At 45.7% G+C, this 15,119-nt stretch overlaps 1 protein-coding gene across 2 annotated transcripts in view; it reads right to left on the minus strand.

Annotated features, from left to right (window-relative positions):
• The window catches only part of esrra (estrogen-related receptor alpha), a 70,451-nt gene extending 59,015 nt beyond the window's left edge, over positions 1-11,436 (minus strand). For both annotated transcript variants that reach the window (XM_084320719.1, XM_084320718.1), the window contains exon 1: positions 11,194-11,436. The gene's annotated coding sequence lies outside the window, so the exon portion shown is untranslated. The remainder of the gene's footprint in view (positions 1-11,193) is intronic.
• Between the last annotated feature and the right edge of the window lie 3,683 nt (positions 11,437-15,119).

Consider the following 15,119-nt stretch of genomic DNA (forward strand, 5'->3'; position numbering starts at 1 on the left):
CTGTGAGGAGGTCTCTCTCTGTGAGGAGGTCTCTCTGTGAGGAGGTCTCTCTCTGTGAGGAGGTCTCTCTCTGTGAGCAGGTCTCTCTCTGTGAGCAGGTCTCTCCCTGTGAGCAGGTCTCTCTCTGTGAGCAGGTCTCTCTCTGTGAGGAGGTCTCTCTCTGTGAGCAGGTCTCTCTCTGTGAGCAGGTCTCTCTCTGTGAGCAGGTCTCTCTCTGTGAGGAGGTCTCTCTCTGTGAGGAGGTCTCTCTCTGTGAGCAGGTCTCTCGCTGTGAGGTCTCTCTCTGTGAGGAGGTCTCTCTCTGTGAGCAGGTCTCTCGCTGTGAGGAGGTCTCTCTCTGTGAGCAGGTCTCTCTCTGTGAGCAGGTCTCTCTCTGTGAGCAGGTCTCTCTCTGTGAGGAGGTCTCTCTCTGTGAGCAGGTCTCTCTCTGTGAGCAGGTCTCTCTCTGTGAGCAGGTCTCTCTCTGGCCCCTGGTCTCTCTCTGGCCCCTGGTCTCTCTCTGGCCCCTGGTCTCTCTCTGGCCCCTGGTCTCTCTCTGGCCCCTGGTCTCTCTCTGGCCCCAGCACAGTCAGGTTCCCACCTTCTACAGTCTCCTCTCGAGCACCAGAGGTTCATTGATCATCAACACTTCGAACACATCTTGCCTACATTGAATAAAACAATGCGTTTTTCAAACGAGGATCGGTGATGCAGCCTTTATCAACTACGCCCCAAAACGATGGAACAAACTGCCCAAAAACATCAGGGAAGCCAACTCGCTAGACATCTTCTAAATCATGAGGCCGCTGCTAAATCATGAGGCCGCTGCTAAATCATGAGGCCGCTGCTAAATCATGAGGCCGCTGCTAAATCATGAGGCCGCTGCTAAATCATGAGGCCGCTGCTAAATCATGAGGCCGCTGCTAAATCATGAGCGCCGCTGCTAAATCATGAGGCCGCTGCTAAATCATGAGGCCGCTGCTAAATCATGAGGCAGCTGCTAAATCATGAGGCCGCTGCTAAATCACGAGGCCGCTGCTAAATCATGAGCGCCGCTGCTAAATCACGAGGCCGCTGCTAAATCATGAGGCCGCTGCTAAATCATGAGGCCGCTGCTAAATCATGAGGCCGCTGCTAAATCATGAGGCCGCTGCTAAATCATGAGCGCCGCTGCTAAATAACGAGCGCCGCTGCTAAATCATGAGGGCCGCTGCTAAATAACGAGCGCCGCTGCTAAATAACGAGCGCCGCTGCTAAATAACGAGCGCCGCTGCTAAATAACGAGCGCTGCTGCTCTGAACTAGGTGAACGGAATAAACCGGATCACCTGCGTACAACCATTCATTCGTTTGACTCTTCTGCTGCGCGCCTATCAAACAGGCTGGCAAGGATCGTGAGTTTTTAAGGCATAAGCGTTCAGTTACAGCGATAGGCCAGTCGGTACAGCTCTGTTGTACCTTTATACGAGTGACCCTTATTTAAAGTATGATTTTTTTTTCTTGTCTCCTCTTTTGGCTTGAATTCTACGTTTACATGAGCGTTTAAATGTTGCATAAGTCCATAAGACAAGAGGCTCTGCATGCGTGTTTTATTAATGACGTGTTACTGTGCATCGCTCTTAAAAGGTCTGCCTTTTCTGCTTCCATTCCTGTAGACACTTCCCCTTATGAACTGGTGTTCACAGTACTGTCTCTCATATTCTACTGTGATAAAGCTTTACTGTAACAGTACTGCTCTCTCATCTTGTGATATTAACACTTTACTGTAACAGTTCTACTCTCATCTTGTGATATTAACACTTTACTGTAACAGTACTACTGTCTCATCTTGTGATATTAACACTTTACTGTAACAGTACTGCTCTCTCATCTTGTGATATTAACACTTTACTGTAACAGTACTACTCTCTCATCTTGTGATAAAGCTTTACTTTACAGTACCTTCCTCACAGTAAGTACCTTCCACAGAACCTTCCACACTACAGAACCTTCCACACAGTACAGAACCTTCCACAGTCACACTATAGAACCTTCCACACAGTACAGAACCTTCCACAGTACAGAACCTTCCTTGCAGTACAGAACCTTCCACACAGTACAGAACCTTGCACACACTACAGAACCTTCCACACAGTACAGAACCTTCCACACAGTACAGAACCTTCCTCGCAGTACCTTCCACACAGTACAGAACCTTCCACACAGTACAGAACCTTCCACACAGTACAGAACCCTTCCACACAGTACAGAACCTTCCATACAGTACAGAACCTTCCACACAGTACAGAACCTTCCACACAGTACAGAACCCTTCCACACAGTACAGAACCTTCCACACAGTACAGAACCTTCCACACACTACAGAACCTTCCACACACTACAGAACCTTCCACACAGAACAAAACCTTCCACACAGTACAGAACCTTCCACACAGTACAGAACCTTCCACACAGTACCTTCCACACACTACAGAACCTTCCACAGTACAGTACCTTCCACACAGAACCTTCCACACAGTACAGAACCTTCCACACACTACAGAACCTTCCATACAGTACAGAACCTTCCACACACTACAGAACCTTCCATACAGTACAGAACCTTCCACACAGTACAGAACCTTCCACACAGTACAGAACCCTTCCACACAGTACAGAACCCTTCCATACAGTACAGAACCTTCCACACACTACAGAACCTTCCACACACTACAGAACCTTCCATACAGTACAGAACCTTCCACACAGTACAGAACCTTCCACACACTACAGAACCTTCCACAGTACAGTACCTTCCACACAGAACCTTCCACACAGTACAGAACCTTCCACACACTACAGAACCTTCCATACAGTACAGAACCTTCCACACAGTACAGAACCCTTCCACACAGTACAGAACCCTTCCACACACTACAGTACCTTCCACACAGTACCTTCCACACAGAACCTTCCACACAGAACCTTCCATACAGAACCTTCCACACACTACAGTACCTTCCACAGTACAGAACCTTCCACACAGTACCTTCCACACACTACAGAACCTTCCACAGTACAGTACCTTCCACACAGAACCTTCCACACAGTACAGAACCTTCCACACTACAGAACCTTCCACACAGTACAGAACCTTCCACACAGTACAGAGCCCTTCCACACAGTACAGAACCCTTCCACACACTACAGTACCTTCCACACAGAACCTTCCACACAGTACCTTCCACACAGAACCTTCCACACAGAACCTTCCACACAGTACCTTCCACACAGAACCTTCCACACAGAACCTTCCACACAGTACCTTCCACACAGAACCTTCCACACAGAACCTTCCACACAGAACCTTCCACAGCACAGCACCTTCCACACAGTACAGAACCCTTCCACACACTACAGTACCTTCCACACAGTACCTTCCACACAGTACCTTCCACACAGAACCTTCCACACAGAACCTTCCACACAGTACCTTCCACACAGAACCTTCCACACAGAACCTTCCACACAGAACCTTCCACACAGTACCTTCCACACAGAACCTTCCACACAGAACCTTCCACACAGAACCTTCCACAGCACAGCACCTTCCACACAGTACAGAACCCTTCCACACACTACAGTACCTTCCACACAGTACCTTCCACACAGTACCTTCCACACAGAACCTTCCACACAGAACCTTCCACACAGAACCTTCCACACAGTACAGAACCTTCCATACAGAACCTTCCACACACTACAGTACCTTCCACAGTACAGAACCTTCCATACAGAACCTTCCACACACTACAGTACCTTCCACAGTACAGTACCTTCCACACAGAACCTTCCACACACTACAGTACCTTCCACAGTACAGTACCTTCCACACAGAACCTTCCACACACTACAGAACCTTCCACACACTACAGAACCTTCCACAGCACAGTACCCTCCACACAGTACCTTCCACACAGAACCTTCCACAGCACAGTACCTTCCACACAGTAAGCCCCAGTATCCTCAGAGCCTCCCGCAGACCACAGCCGTCACCACCCTCCCCCTTGTGCTCGGTGACACATTCCAAAGGTCACAGTCACAGGAATGCTTGAAGGACAGACGGGCAGCGCAGCGCGTCTCTCACGCCTGCTTAGTAGTAGTAGCTCTTAAGTCAGCCATCGTTCAAGTGTGATCGGTCAAAGATTGGCTGAAACTAAATGAAGGTTATAACAACTTTAAATATGGCCGAGAGAGGGGGAAGTCGTGGAGACATAAAGCAAAAGACGATAACACAAGGTGTCAGTGTTTTACTTTAACTAACCGGTGCTAAAACACTGAACAAATCTATAGACACAGAATGGACACCTCGTTTCCCTTCGGTTTAAAACGTCTTGTGCCGTGATTTTTTTAAATGTGGCGCCGTGAGTTTAAAAAAGGTGCGGCGTGAGAGTTTGGAATCATCATAACAACAAACGGTAAAAAAGACAGACCGACTGGGACAAACAGACACTAAATCAAACCAATCGCTCTGGACTTTTCTACCGCTCTCCGAGGCACACAAGCCGAACAACCGAGACACCTCTCTCTTCATTCCTTTGACTCGGCTGCTCTTTAAAAAGTTCTTTATCTTGGATTTTAAGAGAACCTCAGCTGTCTTTCTGTTGGCATATGATTAGGCCACTGATAGTGCAGCAGTGTGTAGAGGCCCGTCTGACACACGCTGCTCGCTACACACGCTGGAGACGGTAGGGGCGACAGACAGAGGTGACCTTGCCTCACTGATCTCAGAACGGTGAAAGGTTAATTGTCAAAGTGGATTACATCTTCTTTTAAAGATCAGCTATATCCCAATCCAGGTTCACCGCCCGTCCAGGCCCAGTGTGTTGTGTGTGTGGAGGGCGGCCTACAGAATATAACAATGCAACCTGGATTTACAGTTTGAGAGAAAGTGTGTGTGTGAGCGTGACTGTGTGACTGTGTGTGTGCTGTGCACGTGAATTCATTGTCACTGACGAGCCTCAGATGTGCTTCCCCCCCCCCCCCCTTAGCCTTTTGTTGATTTTTATCAATTTTTTTGCTCCACACATTTTATGTTCTTTTACCAGTTTCTTTTACCAGTTTTATTTATTCTATGTTTCTCTTACTCTGTTACTAGTTTGTGTTCTGTTGACTCCTTGCTAGCTTTAGTCTCGCCCATTTGTTCTTCTTTCTTCTTTTACTCTTGCTAGTTTTTATGTTCTTTTAAAATGTAGCGCTTTGAGATTTGCTCCACAATTATAAAGCGCATTACAAATCAAATATATTATTATTATTATTATTATTAGAACTGACACACCAGCAGCTGCTAGCCACTAAAGACAGGACTGTGGGTAACTACTGTCCTGTATGATGATGTAGCTACTGTCCTGTATGATGATGTAGCTACTGTCCTGTATGATGTAACTACTGTCCTGTATGATGTAGCTACTGTCCTGTATGATGATGTAGCTACTGTCCTGTATGATGTAGCTACTGTCCTGTATGATGATGTAGCTACTGTCCTGTATGATGTAACTACTGTCCTGTATGATGATGTAGCTACTGTCCTGTATGATGATGTAACTACTGTCCTGTATGATGATGTAGCTACTGTCCTGTATGATGTAGCTACTGTCCTGTATGATGATGTAGCTACTGTCCTGTATGATGATGTAGCTACTGTCCTGTATGATGATGTAGCTACTGTCCTGTATGATGATGTAACTACTGTCCTGTATGATGTAGCTACTGTCCTGTATGATGATGTAACTACTGTCCTGTATGATGATGTAGCTACTGTCCTGTATGATGATGTAGCTACTGTCCTGTATGATGTAGCTACTGTCCTGTATGATGATGTAACTACTGTCCTGTATGATGATGTAGCTACTGTCCTGTATGATGATGTAGCTACTGTCCTGTATGATGTAGCTACTGTCCTGTATGATGATGTAACTACTGTCCTGTATGATGATGTAGCTACTGTCCTGTATGATGATGTAGCTACTGTCCTGTATGATGTAACTACTGTCCTGTATGATGATGTAGCTACTGTCCTGTATGATGATGTAACTACTGTCCTGTATGATGATGTAACTACTGTCCTGTATGATGATGTAGCTACTGTCCTGTATGATGATGTAGCTACTGTCCTGTATGATGTAGCTACTGTCCTGTATGATGATGTAGCTACTGTCCTGTATGATGATGTAGCTACTGTCCTGTATGATGTAGCTACTGTCCTGTATGATGATGTAGCTACTGTCCTGTATGATGATGTAACTACTGTCCTGTATGATGATGTAGCTACTGTCCTGTATGATGATGTAGCTACTGTCCTGTATGATGATGTAGCTACTGTCCTGTATGATGATGTAGCTACTGTCCTGTATGATGTAGCTACTGTCCTGTATGATGATGTAGCTACTGTCCTGTATGATGATGTAACTACTGTCCTGTGTGATGATGTAGCTACTGTCCTGTATGATGATGTAGCTACTGTCCTGTATGATGATGTAGCTACTGTCCTGTATGATGATGTAGCTACTGTCCTGTATGATGATGTAGCTACTGTCCTGTATGATGTAGCTACTGTCCTGTGTGATGATGTAGCTACTGTCCTGTATGATGATGTAGCTACTGTCCTGTATGATGATGTAGCTACTGTCCTGTATGATGATGTAGCTACTGTCCTGTATGATGTAGCTACTGTCCTGTATGATGATGTAGCTACTGTCCTGTGTGATGATGTAGCTACTGTCCTGTATGATGATGTAGCTACTGTCCTGTATGATGATGTAGCTACTGTCCTGTATGATGATGTAACTACTGTCCTGTATGATGATGTAGCTACTGTCCTGTATGATGATGTAGCTACTGTCCTGTATGATGATGTAACTACTGTCCTGTATGATGATGTAGCTACTGTCCTGTGTGATGATGTAGCTACTGTCCTGTATGATGATGTAGCTACTGTCCTGTATGATGTAACTACTGTCCTGTATGATGATGTAACTACTGTCCTGTATGATGATGTAGCTACTGTCCTGTATGATGTAACTACTGTCCTGTATGATGATGTAGCTACTGTCCTGTATGATGATGTAGCTACTGTCCTGTATGATGATGTAACTACTGTCCTGTATGATGATGTAGCTACTGTCCTGTATGATGATGTAGCTACTGTCCTGTATGATGATGTAGCTACTGTCCTGTATGATGTAACTACTGTCCTGTATGATGATGTAGCTACTGTCCTGTGTGATGATGTAACTACTGTCCTGTATGATGATGTAGCTACTGTCCTGTGTGATGATGTAACTACTGTCCTGTATGATGATGTAGCTACTGTCCTGTGTGATGATGTAACTACTGTCCTGTATGATGATGTAGCTACTGTCCTGTATGATGATGTAACTACTGTCCTGTGTGATGATGTAGCTACTGTCCTGTATGATGATGTAGCTACTGTCCTGTATGATGATGTAGCTACTGTCCTGTATGATGATGTAACTACTGTCCTGTATGATGATGTAGCTACTGTCCTGTATGATGATGTAGCTACTGTCCTGTATGATGTAGCTACTGTCCTGTATGATGATGTAGCTACTGTCCTGTATGATGATGTGTGATGTAGCTACTAGGCTTGGGCGGTATCATTTTTTTCATACCGTCATACCTTGCTGATATAATACCCCGGTATGGGTATTATGACGGTATGACTTTCATTTTCATCAGCGGGGGGGGGGGGGGGGGGGCGGAGCTAACAATATACTCGTTATCACCATACATAAAGCTTATATTGAAACACGTTGACATTAGGGCCGTTCTTTCAACCTAAAAGTGCACTTTCTTCAACCTCGAACCTAAATTCCTTAGCAACCCGTGTTACCAAGTAAACAAATCACAGAACGACAGCCACGTTAGTTAGCCAGCACCAGCCTGGTACCGACGTTAGCTCTCAGAACGATAGCCACGTTAGTTAGCCAGCACCAGCCAGGTCCCGACATTAGCTCTCAGAACGATAGCCACGTTAGTTAGCCAGCACCAGCCTGGTCCCGACGTTAGCTCTCAAAACGATAGCCAGTTAGCCAGCACCAGCCAGGTACCGACGTTAGCTCCCAGAACGATAGCCAGTTAGCCAGCACCAGCCAGGTCCCGACGTTAGCTCCCAGAACGATAGCCAGTTAGCCAGCACCAGCCAGGTCCCGACGTTAGCTCCCAGAACGATAGCCAGTTAGGCAGCACCAGCCAGGTACCGACGTTATCTCCCAGAACCAGGGCTCGAGACTAACGATGTCCCGTCGTCCCGGGGACGATCAAATATTGATTTGGGACAAACAGAAATCTTTTTTGGGATGCAAACGGGACGAGAGGATTTTATTTTTTTCACAGGAAATGTCAATTAGCCGACTGTCAGTGAGCGCATATATATATATGAATTATTCTACGTTAATAAAACATACCTGGTGATCAACTACAGTTTGCTGTAAACATTATGATATGTGTGTAGTGTTCTGATAACGACAGCTGCAGCGGGAGCTGGCTCATGCTGGATTTGCGAATAGCATGCAGCTGCAGAGCCGCAGAGCCAGGGGCGCTTTCAGGTCCGGTCACAGGCCCGCTCAACAGCGCCCCCCACACAACGGCTGAATTGCCAATGGCTGAATTGGAGTATTGCACTGTGCAATACTCCAATTCAGCCATTGGCAATTCAGCCGCAATTCAGCTGAAAGCGCCCCTGGCTCTGCGGCTCTGCAGTTGCATACTATTGGGATTCGTTGGGAACAGCAGCACGGAGTCTCGACTCGGGACTTATTTTATTTTAGCAGCAGTTATGATCAATATCGACCAGGAGGACAGCGCGATCTAAGGGACATGTTTCATTAATAGTCAAGTGTCATTACTTTAGTTATCAAAGGTGGAATCTCTGGACGCAATGACATTATATAGTTTAAAGCTAAACTACGTTTTTCTTTCTTGTTAGGAGAGGGATAACTTATTCAGTTAGATTTGATTTGATCTTTATTTATCTCTAACATTTTCAACCATAAACACACACATTTGTAATAACAAAAAAAACTAAAACGAAATAAAATACAAATACATTTAAATATATTTTCCTATGGAAGGAATAATCAACATGGCTCCAATTGGTTGACTATAACAGCACTGTGACCAAATATCCCTATACTAGCACCTTGTTAAACACTTTTTTTTTTTATATATATATATTTATTTATTTTTAATCATAATTATTCTTGTGAAATCTTTCCACCTGGGAGCCTTTTGACTAAATCAATTTATTCTCCCCTTCTCTGAATGGTGTTTCTTATGGCAATAACAACTATAGACGACAAAACCAAAGTAAAGAAACAACATTTGATTTTTGGGACGGTTACATTCACTTTGGGACGGTTAAGATTGTATTTCGGCACGGTTCTGGGACGGTGGTGAAAAAAGTTAGTCTGGAGCCCTGCCCAGAACGATAGCCAGTTAGCCAGCACCAGCCAGGTCCCGACGTTAGCTCTCAGAACGATAGCCAGTTAGCCAGCACCAGCCAGGTCCTGACGTTAGCTCCCAGAACGATAGCCAGTTAGCCAGCACCAGCCAGGTACCGACGTTATCTCCCAGAACGATAGCCAGTTAGCCAGCATCAGCCAGGTACCGACGTTATCTCCCAGAACGATAGCCACGTAACCCTCTGCTGGCGCGTGCTGTGCACTACAATCAACACAACAATCAATCAGTGTAATAGCAGTATGTGACGTCACGGTATTGAGAATCATACCGGCGGGATTTCGAAATATCCTGGTATACCGCAATACCGTCATACCGCCCAAGCCTAGTAGCTACTGTCCTGCATCCCGTCATGTAGGCTACCTCCTGTGTGATGTAGGCTACCTCCTGCACCCTGTCATGTAGACTACCTCCTCCTGCACCCTGTCATGTAGACTACCTCCTCCTGCACCCTGTCATGTAGACTACCTCCTCCTGCACCCTGTCATGTAGACTACCTCCTCCTGCACCCTGTCATGTAGACTACCTCCTCCTGCACCCTGTCATGTAGACTACCTCCTCCTGCACCCTGTCATGTAGACTACCTCCTCCTGCACCCTGTCATGTAGACTACCTCCTCCTGCACCCTGTCATGTAGACTACCTCCTCCTGCACCCTGTCATGTAGACTACCTCCTCCTGCACCCTGTCATGTAGACTACCTCCTCCTGCACCCTGTCATGTAGACTACCTCCTCCTGCACCCTGTCATGTAGACTACCTCCTGCACCCTGTCATGTAGACTACCTCCTCCTGCACCCTGTCATGTAGACTACCTCCTCCTGCACCCTGTCATGTAGACTACCTCCTCCTGCACCCTGTCATGTAGACTACCTCCTCCTGCACCCTGTCATGTAGACTACCTCCTCCTGCACCCTGTCATGTAGACTACCTCCTCCTGCACCCCGTCATGTAGACTACCTCCTCCTGCACCCTGTCATGTAGACTACCTCCTCCTGCACCCTGTCATGTAGACTACCTCCTCCTGCACCCTGTCATGTAGGCTACCTCCTCCTGCACCCTGTCATGTAGGCTACCTCCTCCTGCACCCTGTCATGTAGACTACCTCCTCCTGCACCCTGTCATGTAGGCTACCTCCTCCTGCACCCTGTCATGTAGGCTACCTCCTCCTGCACCCTGTCATGTAGACTACCTCCTCCTGCACCCTGTCATGTAGGCTACCTCCTCCTGCACCCTGTCATGTAGGCTACCTCCTCCTGCACCCTGTCATGTAGACTACCTCCTCCTGCACCCTGTCATGTAGACTACCTCCTCCTGCACCCTGTCATGTAGGCTCTCTGAAGCCAAGACTCCTGTATGGATCCCCGAGAAATGGCCGAAAGATCGTGCCGCCGATTAAGTCTCATCACAAGGAGCGTCGCGACACTGCATAAGTCAGTCGCCATGGCGACCACAGATCAATACACAATCTAACAGATATCATGGCATTCGGTGGTGATTGTTATACCAATGCATAGCCCCCCCCCCCCCCCCCACCCCCCCCCAATAACGTGGTCACGCTTAACTTCGTCTCTGCCAAGCGAATCATGCGCGACACAAACGGCTAAATGCGGTGAATAGCGGCCATCGGTTCTGTAAATAAAAACCAATGACACGCGCATTATTGTCAACAACATCGGACACTGTTCGTCTACTTACTGGGATGTGGAATAACATCACTAGGGAGTCTCTGGTCGAGCCGTACAGCCGCCAGTAAGTCCACTGTCCGTCTCGGCACCAGCTCTGGGACCTCCGGCTCTCCGGTACCGTGGACCTCCCGGTGTCCCTCCCGGTATCACGGACAGGTTGCTGTTTTGGTTCTTAGGGTTTAGTAGATTGTCGCCTTTAGCTGATCCTCCACCACCCTGTGGTTCTGAGGGTGTAGGTTCTCGTCTTTAGCTGCTCCACCACCAACAACTGAAGGCTGTAGTTAAACGCAGCCTTGAAGGTGCGTCCAGTCGCTCCTCGTCAAGTCGGAAATGTGACCATGTGACCAAAATGGTATAAATAATACGAGGTGATGGTGTTCAGGTCACTAGTTGTTGGGTCACAGAGTCAGGACCGGTCAGATGCAAGGCAGCAGATTGAAGATTATTCAACCTGTCTTTCTTGAAGCTGGTGGTTTGAGTGTTTTTTAGGCAGCAGGTCAACATCATATTTCTGATGTCTCATGATCCTATATGTTCAAGGTAAAGTATGTTTGAGCCACAAAGGGTGAAAGGTCAGTGAAACGTCACAACTGTTCAACTCTGGTATCATGGAAGCTGTCTGAGTTTAACATACTGGTATTTACCACTCTCTAGTTTACCTCTGGTATTTAACACTTGGTAGTTTACCTCTGGTATTTAACCTGTTAATCTGTAGACCGTAAATGGAAGATTGCTCCACTTCTGCAAGGTCAATTTGCATGTTCTTGGTATCTAGGCACATCTAGGGACCTGGGGGTATGTATTTCCAGTGTCAGAAATATTGTGTCTGTTACTAGGCTGAGTAAATTGTAATGAATAAATTAATTATGATTTTGATGATGATGATCAAAAATTTATAAATTTTCTGATAAATGCTCACTGAGCTCATTCACCACCTTATTGAGATCATGTGTACAAAAAATCTAAGCAAATGAACCGCAGGAAGATGATTAAACAGAAGGATTTGTAGATACAGTAATTAATGATAATCGACTTTAATTATAAATTCATATTTGACCTTGAACTTGACCTTGACCTTATTATGGCCAAATCATACATCTATGGATAGGGAAAATGCTCCTCTTTCCAATGGCAGGGTTGAATCTGGATTTAGTCATTTCTTGCGTTTTTTACGATAATTAGCATTTTCCGATAAATTTGTATTTCCGATAAAACATATAAAACATCTGTAAAAATGAAAATATACACTTTGACTACTGTTTTTGATAGGGTTATGGTCTTTACTCTTGGCTACAATTTTTTTTTTAAACATTGACCTCTTAACACCCAAGGGCCCACATGTGGACGATTCTTTGCCGACCTCTAGTGGCTCGGGTGTGCAATTCTTTTAATACAATATATAGATAGAATTAAAGCCATATTTGTTGCCTGTCGATTGCCCTTTCAGGTGACAAAATCCGTTCAGCGGTTCTCGAGTTACATGCCGATATGTGAGGCGTGCCCCAAAGTACGCAAAAGTACACATTACCACCCCGACTCCCGGGGCTCTAGCTCCGTCAATCATTTGGCGATCTCGAATATCTTTGCACAGGGTTGTAGCCAATGAGTGTGGCTTTCCAATGATACCCCATGATATGATAATTGGGGATCTAATACGGTCTCTATTGATCGATTTATGATAAAGAAAAGCAGGGTCCCCCTATAGGGGGACCTTAAGGCTTGGTAGTTTACCTCTAGTATTTACCACTCTCTAGTTTACCATGGTATTTAACACTTGGTAGTTTATCTCTGGTATTTACCACTCTCTAGTTTACCTCTGGTATTTAACACTTGGTAGTTTACCTCTGGTATTTAACACTTGGTAGTTTATCTCTGGTATTTACCACTCTCTAGTTTACCATGGTATTTAACACTTGGTAGTTTATCTCTGGTATTTACCACTCTCTAGTTTACCATGGTATTTAACACTTGGTAGTTTATCTCTGGTATTTACCACTCTCTATATCTCTGGTATTTAACACTTGGTAGTTTATCTCTGGTATTTAACACTTGGTAGTTTATCTATGGTATTTAACGTTTGGTAGTTTATCAATATTTAAAACTCTGTAGTTTACCACTGGTATTTACCACTTGGTCGACCGTTCGAGTGCAACTTGTATTGTGCTTCGAGTGCTAACAGTGTATTGCACTATCACAGGACCTAGCATGTCTTACCATGCTCTGTAAAAACTCATGTACATATACCGATATGCCCTACTTTGATTACTTGTATTATTGCACAATGTCGTTCTATTGGATTCTTATTATATTATTATTATTGTATTATGCACAATCGTTGCGGGCAAGACCCCCCACATTTCACTGTATACTTGTATGCCGTGACAAATAAAACTCTTGACTTGACTTGACTTGACTTGAACTTCCTGGTGGTGAACTGGGAAATGTCCGACTTCACGAGTTGACGAGGAGCGAGCGAACGCACCATCTCGCCTCGCCGTCCTCTCCTCCCTCTCCTTCCTCCGTGCGTCGTCTGCTGCGTCTCGTACGTGACGTCCCACGCGCCTTCCGCACCGACGTCATCAGTGTCAGGCCTGAACAATGAAAAAAAAAGAAAGAGATATACGGTGTCTTCTACTACTACATGACCTGGTCCCGTTTAATCCTAATGCCAAGTGATTTATTCATCTCAAATAACTAGACATGGCGACTTCCACCATTCAGGACTGCAGAACCTAAACCTAATGCAGGCTTTTATTATTTGTTTGCCTATTTCAGATTCAAGGGCTCTTGCATGAGAGCTGTTTCTCTGTTATATCTATCAGTAGTTCTATCTCTGTTATATCAGTTATAGAGTTCTATCTCTGTTATATCACAGCTATATAGTTCTATCTCTGTTCATTCATGATATGGACTATAATGGGAAATATGTCACTGATATGAAAACCTACACCACGAATATTCCCTGTTATCTGTTAACCCTTTCACTGCCACACTACAGCAGGTTAACCCTTTACTATCACACTAACCTTCTGTAGTGTGGCAGTGAAAGGGTTAACCTGCCGTTGTGTGGCAGTGAAAGGGTTAAACGTCTGTGTATTGTCGCAGTGAAAGGGTTAACAGGATATCTACTGCATAACATGTAGTCTATACCAATCACACTCTCACACACACACACACACCACGCATGTGTTTAGACAGCATGGAAAATGTTTTGCAGACGCGTCGGTCTTGTGATCTGTGCGGGTCGCGCACTTTTCTGGACAGGAGCCAATCCCAGTAGAACCCGGTTCCAGAACCAGTCTCACATGTCTCCAATAATCAAACAACTATGTTTGTATGTCGTTTTATTATTATTATTTTTAATTATTATTATTATTTTTACAAATGTTGATAACATAAATAACTGGTTATCTGGTTAAATTGATACTTTTTCTTTTGAAATAGGCGACGCCTCCGGTCACGGTGGTAACTTGACCAGAACAGCTGGCAGCACAGAGAGGGGGACAGACAGACAGAGAGAGAGAGAGACAGACAGAGAGAGAGAGAGACAGACAGAGAGAGGGACAGACAGAGAGAGAGAGAGACAGACAGAGAGGGGGACAGACAGAGAGAGAGAGACAGACAGAGAGAGAGGGAGACAGAGAGAGAGAGGGAGACAGACAGAGAGAGAGTAGGAGAGAGGGAGAGGGAGACAGAGAGAGAGAGAGGGGGACAGAGAGAGAGAGAGGGACAGACAGAGAGAGAGGGAGACAGACAGAGAGAGAGTAGGAGAGAGGGAGAGGGAGACAGAGAGAGAGAGAGGGGGACAGAGAGAGAGAGAGGGACAGACAGAGAGAGAGGGAGACAGACAGAGAGTAGGAGAGAGGGAGAGGGAGACAGAGAGAGAGGGGGACAGACAGAGAGAGAGGGACAGACAGAGAGAGAGGGAGACAGACA

The sequence above is a fragment of the Notolepis coatsorum genome, assembly GCF_963971535.1.
Source record: "Notolepis coatsorum genome assembly, chromosome: 8".
Taxonomy (NCBI): Eukaryota; Metazoa; Chordata; class Actinopteri; order Aulopiformes; family Paralepididae; genus Notolepis; species Notolepis coatsorum.